The sequence below is a fragment of the Arachis ipaensis genome, chromosome B4, assembly GCF_059453495.1.
Source record: "Arachis ipaensis isolate K30076 ecotype BB chromosome B4, ASM5945349v1, whole genome shotgun sequence".
NCBI lineage: Eukaryota > Viridiplantae > Streptophyta > Magnoliopsida > Fabales > Fabaceae > Arachis > Arachis ipaensis.
Genome location: NC_142439.1, coordinates 3,600,492 through 3,607,832, shown reverse-complemented (window position 1 = coordinate 3,607,832; position 7,341 = coordinate 3,600,492). Strand labels below are relative to the sequence as shown.

Sequence of the window (7,341 nt, the reverse complement as noted above, 5' to 3'; positions counted from 1 at the left end):
TAACAATCGCTAATAACAGAATAAAGTAATACTATCAATGAAATAACAGATAATAATGTGAAACTATACAAAAGAAAACACTAAACTCTATGGGTTCTCATAATCATTGTCATCTTCCTCTTCCTGATGGTTTCGCTGCTGGTCCTAATGCGGCGACGCTGTAGTGGATGATGCAGTGTCTGGGATGGTGCAAATGTAGATGAGGAGGAGCCGCCTCCAGCACCACTGTCTTCCGCGCATATCTGCTCTTAGTAGGTAGCCATCTGCTCACACAAATTTACGTCCTGCGAATCTAAAGGGTTGGTGGCCAAGGTGGAGGAAGTTCTGAAGGTGGACTTTGCGCAGGTTTCTGATGAAGAATGACCTTACTCCAAAGATGTAGTTCTTTTGCGGTTCAGATGCAGTCTGGCACCACACAACATCAGGATCCACCACGAATTTTCTCGAGGGGTTGCCATTGTCTACGTTTGCTGAGATTGTTATGTTGCAGCTACCAAGTTATGGGTGTATAAATCCTAAAATATTCAATGTGAATGTCAATATAAGAGGTGATATGATATTATGTTCTTAAATTCTATAAAAAGTCGATTACTCACAAAAGAGTCCGCAGATCACTGATCAGCGAACCGCTCTTTGTTCTCCTTGAGCGTGTGGGTGTGCTTGAAGACCTCCAGCATCGAACAGGATGATGCAATAACTTTCTCTGCACATATTAGATAAACATATTAAAACAAGTGACAATTAATTAAAGAAACAAAATAAAAGTAGCTAAGCATATTTAAAAAACTTATACCATTTTAGCCTTTGTCTTCATAATCATGGCCGTACCTCGACGCCCTGTGAACCTTATTCATGGTCTGACGATGTTTGAAACCCTCATCTATCTCCCATTATAAATACATGGCCGCCTTCTTAATGTCGGGTTGAAGCCACTGCATCAGGTGGTTCCTCCTCATCGCACGTCCTCTAACATCTACTAAAAATACTTTGCCCTGCGGTGGTGGATGGTCTTCTTTATCATCTGGTTGTAGGCCTCATCCTACGTGAGTTTTTCCTACACAATGAAATGATAGATGGTTAAAAAAGTGACGTCATAAAATCATAAGTGAAATATAATTAATGTTAAATAACTAACTTACAGCTCACTTGTCAAACCATCTCTCTTTGACCTTAGGAGAACCTTCTTGTAATTGGGTTAAGGATAGTCATAGAAAATAACATTTATACACGCTCCTGTATACGAGCGTTATTAATTAGTGCAAACCTAAGATGGGATAATTTATACTTAATAAAAAACATACATTAAAAGAGAACTAAATATAAATAATATATACAAATTAATGAATTTTATTTTTTACCTAATCATATCATCGGACCAAATCAACATCTTAGTAACCTGCGGTACTGCGGGATCTGGTTGGGATACGCAGGAAGAAGCTGATATTGCTATAGAGTAGGCCATAGGAGGTGGCGTGGATGTCGGGATCTACTGAGGAGGTGGAGGCAATGAAGAGTCCACTCCGACTCAAATCGAGGTGAAACAATAGCTACAAGACCCCAATAAGTAGAGTTTGAGACTGTAATAAAAGGTTGGTCTCCTAAAACTTGTGCCTGCGACGTTGTAAGCGTAACGAATATAATCATTCCAACAGTATTGAGCGCATTTCTGGTAATGTCATTCTCATATCATGCATGATACAATGTCATTATTTTTGTTGCATTCATATTTACAAGTCGTGCACATTGCTCTATCTTGTATTTATTTCTAAACAATATATAAATCTGATAGCAAAAGTGTGTGAATCAATGAGAGGGTATTTCGGCTCAAGTTCTATTGGTTAGGCTATGTGTTATAAATATTTGGTTTATATCCTGAGATATGTTATATGCTTTTCTAAGAACATATGATATTATGTGGCTCAAATTTATGGATATGGAAGGTTTGGATGTGATCTGCTCAGATATGGAGTTATGGCGTACAAGACAAAAATGTGGGACAGCTTTTTCTGAGCTAAAGGGAGAACAACTCAGACCATACGAATTCTTTGGTCATGAAATTTTGCTTCACAAATCGCAATTTGCAGCTGATGGAATTTGAAATTTGAAACGTGGAATTCGGACCCTCCGTTTTTTTTGTTCTGGGTAATTTTTTTTTACGTTTTGAGGGACACAACTCGCAGGGTCCGAGTTCTGCTTCCTCTGATCCCACAAGGTGAAGCACCCCTCCTCCCCGTACGCGAGTCCAACACTTCCTTTACTTCCATATTCAAATTAAAAAGCTATATTATGTTGTTGCCGTGAAATATTTTCAATGTTGTTACTCTTAATCTTATATATTGGATATTATTTTTGAGAATAAATAAAATTATTAGATTTATATTTTATTTGTCATCATAAAAAAGGAAGAGACTATTGTTTGTTCTATATTTCAGTTTGAGTTTTGAGAATCAACAAATAATAAATATAAAAATCTTAAAATTTCATAAATTCACTTCTAGAAATTTGCTAAGTTTTTAAAGTACTAATTAAATAATATTTTTTAAATAAGTAATTGTAAATCAAATTTGAATAATATTTGAGAAGAGTATTTTTAATTCTCAAAGATATATCAGAATGTAAGTCTGAATTATGTATCAATCTCAAAAGAACACTCATCATATTCAACGAGCTAGAACGTGTTGAACAATAATGCAAGTTAGAATGTTTAAAATTTTATATTTTTATTTCATCTTATACTAGATTTACAAACAAAATATGAGATAGTTCCTGTGTTTAATATATGTGAAAACTAACTAGGAACTTTAGAATATTAAAAGTTAGGGGTGAGTACGGATCGGTTTGGTTCGGATTCAAGGTAAAATTAGAATCGAACTGATCAAAATATAATTGGTTCGATTTGGTTCGGTTTTGTATTTTTTTTGTGCATGTATCCGAACCAATCCAAACCGATTAAGAACGGATTGGTTCGGTTCGGGTAATTGGGTACTCGATGACTTTGAAATTCATAAAAAAAAAAAAATTTATCTTAAAAATTCAACAAGTACAATAAACATGTAATATTAATATAAATAATCTAAACATGTTAAACACTAAATACATTAAAAATTAAACTCATTAAAATCCAAACATATTAATAGTGAATAATCTCACTAAAAGCCACTAAAAGCCCCACACACACACACACACACACATATATATATATATATAATCGGGTTCACAAGTTGGTTCAGATTCTGCACCCCCAGAACCGATACTCGAACCAATCACTAACAAAGGTCATTGATTTGGTTCGAATGGGACCCGATTACCCGTTGATTCTAGAACCAATTTAATTAGTTCGATTCGAATTCGGACAGGTAATCGAAAACCCGCTACCCGTACTCACCCCTATTAAAAGTGTATCAATACATAACACTTATTTATTGTAATCTAGTCTATTAGTAATAATGGAAACCATCTTTCAATTTGGACAAAGAGTTATCCCTATTATATCCCTTCATATTTAAGGTTACTTTCAAGATTAATCCTGAGGGGGTGCGTGATAGAGGGTGGAATACTGTAACTACATACAATTGTTTTTGTTAAATATAATTTGTCTCTAACAAAAAACAAATGCAACTTAAAAAAATAATACTTCGATCAATGTAAAAATTTGACCTCTTGATAAATATGAGAAGATTATGTCATTTGAGTTGTAATTCGTTAGCATCAATGACCGAATGTTAAAAAAGAGTAAGCTCATCAACTCATCTTTAATTTATTAATAGCTGGTCCACTATTCATGCCATGTACCAAACCTTCATATCTAGCTCATTTTAATTAGGGCAACATATATAGAAAGTGTGGCTTGTTTTGATGGTACAAAGCATATTGAGAGGATAATAATTCGAAATTATTTTATTTAATTTAATATTTATAATTTATGTATGTAATATTTATAATTATATATTTATTATATTTTATATTATTCAATTATTTTAGCAATAATTAAGAGATATAAAATACAATAACTTTGATTTAATTTGTGCTGATTTTCTATTATCTCCTGTATTTTTTTTATTTTATAAAAGTTCGTTTCAAGCTTTGAGAATTATCTTGAAAGATAAATAATATTTAAGTGAAGTATTTTTTTATTTCTTTCTTAGTGAGCCAAACTTTTTTTCTTGCTTTTTTTTGTGTATGTTTCTTTTAGGATGCATGTCTTTCTTTTGTATTACTAAAATTAATTAAACTTATATAATTAAGTAGATCTACCTCCCCTTATGATTTATCTTCTAAATTTAAATTCACACCCTACTTGTTTTTGAACTACTTAGCTTACAATTAAATTAAAATAATTCGAATATCTGAATTTGTACGTAATAATTCTTTTGAATAAAACTTTCTTAAAGAAATTAAAAACATTATTTATTACATCCACCAAAAAATTGTCTCTCTGAGGAATAATTATAAATCATCCTCTCTTAATTAAGTGTTGAGTATTCAATCTTTGTCTTTGACATGAAAAATTAATACTCTAGACCATTATCTCATTTATCAAGATACCTATTAGGAATAACTAAAAAAAATTAGTTACCATAGTCAACGGTAAATACATTAGGCTGCGTTTGTTTCTGAGAATAAAATAGGATAAGATACTGATGGACAGAGATACAAAATTTTATGTTCTTATATTCTGTTTGGTGATAAACTATAACAAATTATGAAAATTCAATTTATTCTTATTTTTTTTCATTAAAAAAATTTGAAATGAAAAATGTAATAATAAAAAATTAACAAGAATAATGAAAGTAAAAATAAAAAATAAGTTGTGTCTATTGTTAGTGTCTCCGTGTCCTTCCTATCAGGATAGACACAAAATACACTAATTCGGTGTCTCTGGACACATTGTCTCTGTCCATGTCTTTTCTGTCAAACACGATTTTGTGTCTCTGTATTCCTGTCTCAGTGTCCTGTCTCTATAAATAAACGCAACCTTAGTTATAGAAAAAAAATTAAATGATTTAAATGTATAAACTAACAAGAAAGGGGAAAATTGAATTAAGTGGGGCTTTAATTTAAAAATTGGACCTAACTACATGGTGTCATTTTCCAATAGTGGAAAGTTAGATGCCATAACTAGGTAGGGGAAACGCATAAGAAGGTTCATAAGCCAAAAGCCACAAGCATGAAAGCATAGGGTACCTTACAAATTGCTTGGAGCATTCTGGTGTTTTCATTTGTGGGTTCACAATTTTGTGTTATCTCTGTCCCTTCTTTATTCTCTCTCACACACATCAATTTATACGTCTTCTCTCTCACATGCCAATTAATACAAATACAATCAAGTAGCTAGGCCACACAAATTACATAGAAATGGGTTCCCATTATTTACTAAGAATCCTGCTAGGGAGCCACTAAGGATCGAACTCTTGACCTTTCAGATCTAGAGTTTTAATACCATGTCATGATACCACTCATTTCAAAAACTTACACTGATGGAAAAAGATAACACTAATGGTTACATCTCTAATACTCCCTAAACCTCCATTATACGCATTGTACAAATATTCTATTAGCTTCCCATACTTTCTCATTTACTAATTCAAGATCACAAATATATATTCTATATAAATGTAAAAGAGAAAAAATAAATAAATCTTTAACTTTTTAATTCAAAAATACATGACTATTTGACTATTTAAAAATATAAAAATATTTCTAATTTTTTAAAATACGAAATATTTAAGTCTTTTCATTCAAAATATATAAATACAAATTAATCTTTTAAAAGGACTTAGATATCTCACATTTTAAAAGTAAAAGACGTTTTTTGTATTTTTAATTATTAATAAAAAATTATTTATTTTCGAGATAAAAAATCAGGATGTATTCATCGTTTTCTTAATATAAATAAAAAAAAAATATTAACTATTGTGGATGTTCGATCTCTTCTACTAGTGGAGTGATAGGTACGGCATTAAAAATAATGGTACACTGCAAGTTGAAGTGTTTAGGACATGATATCACGGATAGGCAAATTAATTAATATGGGGACGACTGCATTTGATTCATTATTCTTTTCATTTCAATTATTTAGTTAAGATAATGTGCAAAATTTTATTTGTTAAAATGTACTCTCACCCTTTATCCACATTAGATCGTTGAGATTTAGAAATATTTAAAAATCATTAGTAATATTTATATTGACACCATATACAATTTGTTATATACATTTTTTATCAACTTATATTGACACCATATATACACCATATAAAAATCGTTGATATATATTTTTTATTGTATATAAAAGATAAATTTGTTACTTTTTAATTTCTTATCAATTACTTGTAATGCTAAAAATAGAAGGTATAAAAGAGAAGTGTATACAAATAATTAAGGTGGTGCATATAAAAGTAAAAGATGTAGAAGAGAAGTTGATACAAATTAAGATATTGTGCGTATAATATTTCTCAAAACAATTTTTAATTATATTCAAAAAATATTTTATAAACAAAAAATCAGTTATTATATATTATCTTATATTTTTCTAACAAAATTATCAGATATTATATAATAATTAATAAATATTTTTACAATATAAAATAACCAGACAGTTTTTTTTTAATGAACACCAAATATATATTTGATAGCTAATTAACGGTTAATTTTTGTTATATTCATATATTATAGTTGATAGTTATTATATATATACCATTATCTCTTAATTTATAAGTATTTTCTGAATTTTTATTGAACTCGTATAAAACTATATATATCCTATACCTAAAATTAAATCGCTACCTATGAATGTTTTACATAAGATGAAAATTCATGTGCAGTCTCGGGTGAAGTTGATAACTGAGAGCCGTTAGATGAAAATTTAGTCAAATCATTCAACAATTCTCAATTATCATCAACTTCACATGAAATTGACTGCACCTGAGTTTTCATCTTTACCTAATTTAAACGTACCAAACCAAAAGAATATATATATATATATATATATAAAACAGAATCAAGGTATTATTATACCAATTTATTTGCAAGAAAGAAGCGAGATTCTAGGATAGTTATTGGTTACATTGATGAATGCCTATTTTATGGTTTTGATTTCATTATGCATTGCTTTGTTTTTGGAATAACTTAATCTTCACTCCCATGGCGGTTCAGATTTATAAACTATCAAATAAATTCAAAATAATATCATATTCAAATGAATGTGAATGACAAATCAATGATGCAAATTGCAAAGCTATTACTTCCATCACAAGTTACAAATATATATAGCATCAAACGTAACATGCAATGAATGATTATGTTCTAATAAAATCGTTAGTCATAAAAGGGAGAAAACATATA

At 30.1% G+C, this 7,341-nt stretch overlaps 1 long non-coding RNA gene across 1 annotated transcript; it reads right to left on the bottom strand.

Annotated features, from left to right (window-relative positions):
• LOC148566502 (uncharacterized) lies at nt 1-1,775 on the bottom strand. The gene is made up of 5 exons (XR_015881378.1): nt 1,359-1,775; nt 1,140-1,233; nt 794-1,054; nt 597-703; nt 1-515 (listed from the first exon to the last, which is right to left on the bottom strand). It is a non-coding gene; the product is annotated as an uncharacterized LOC148566502 (long non-coding RNA).
• Nucleotides 1,776-7,341: the final 5,566 nt, after the last annotated feature.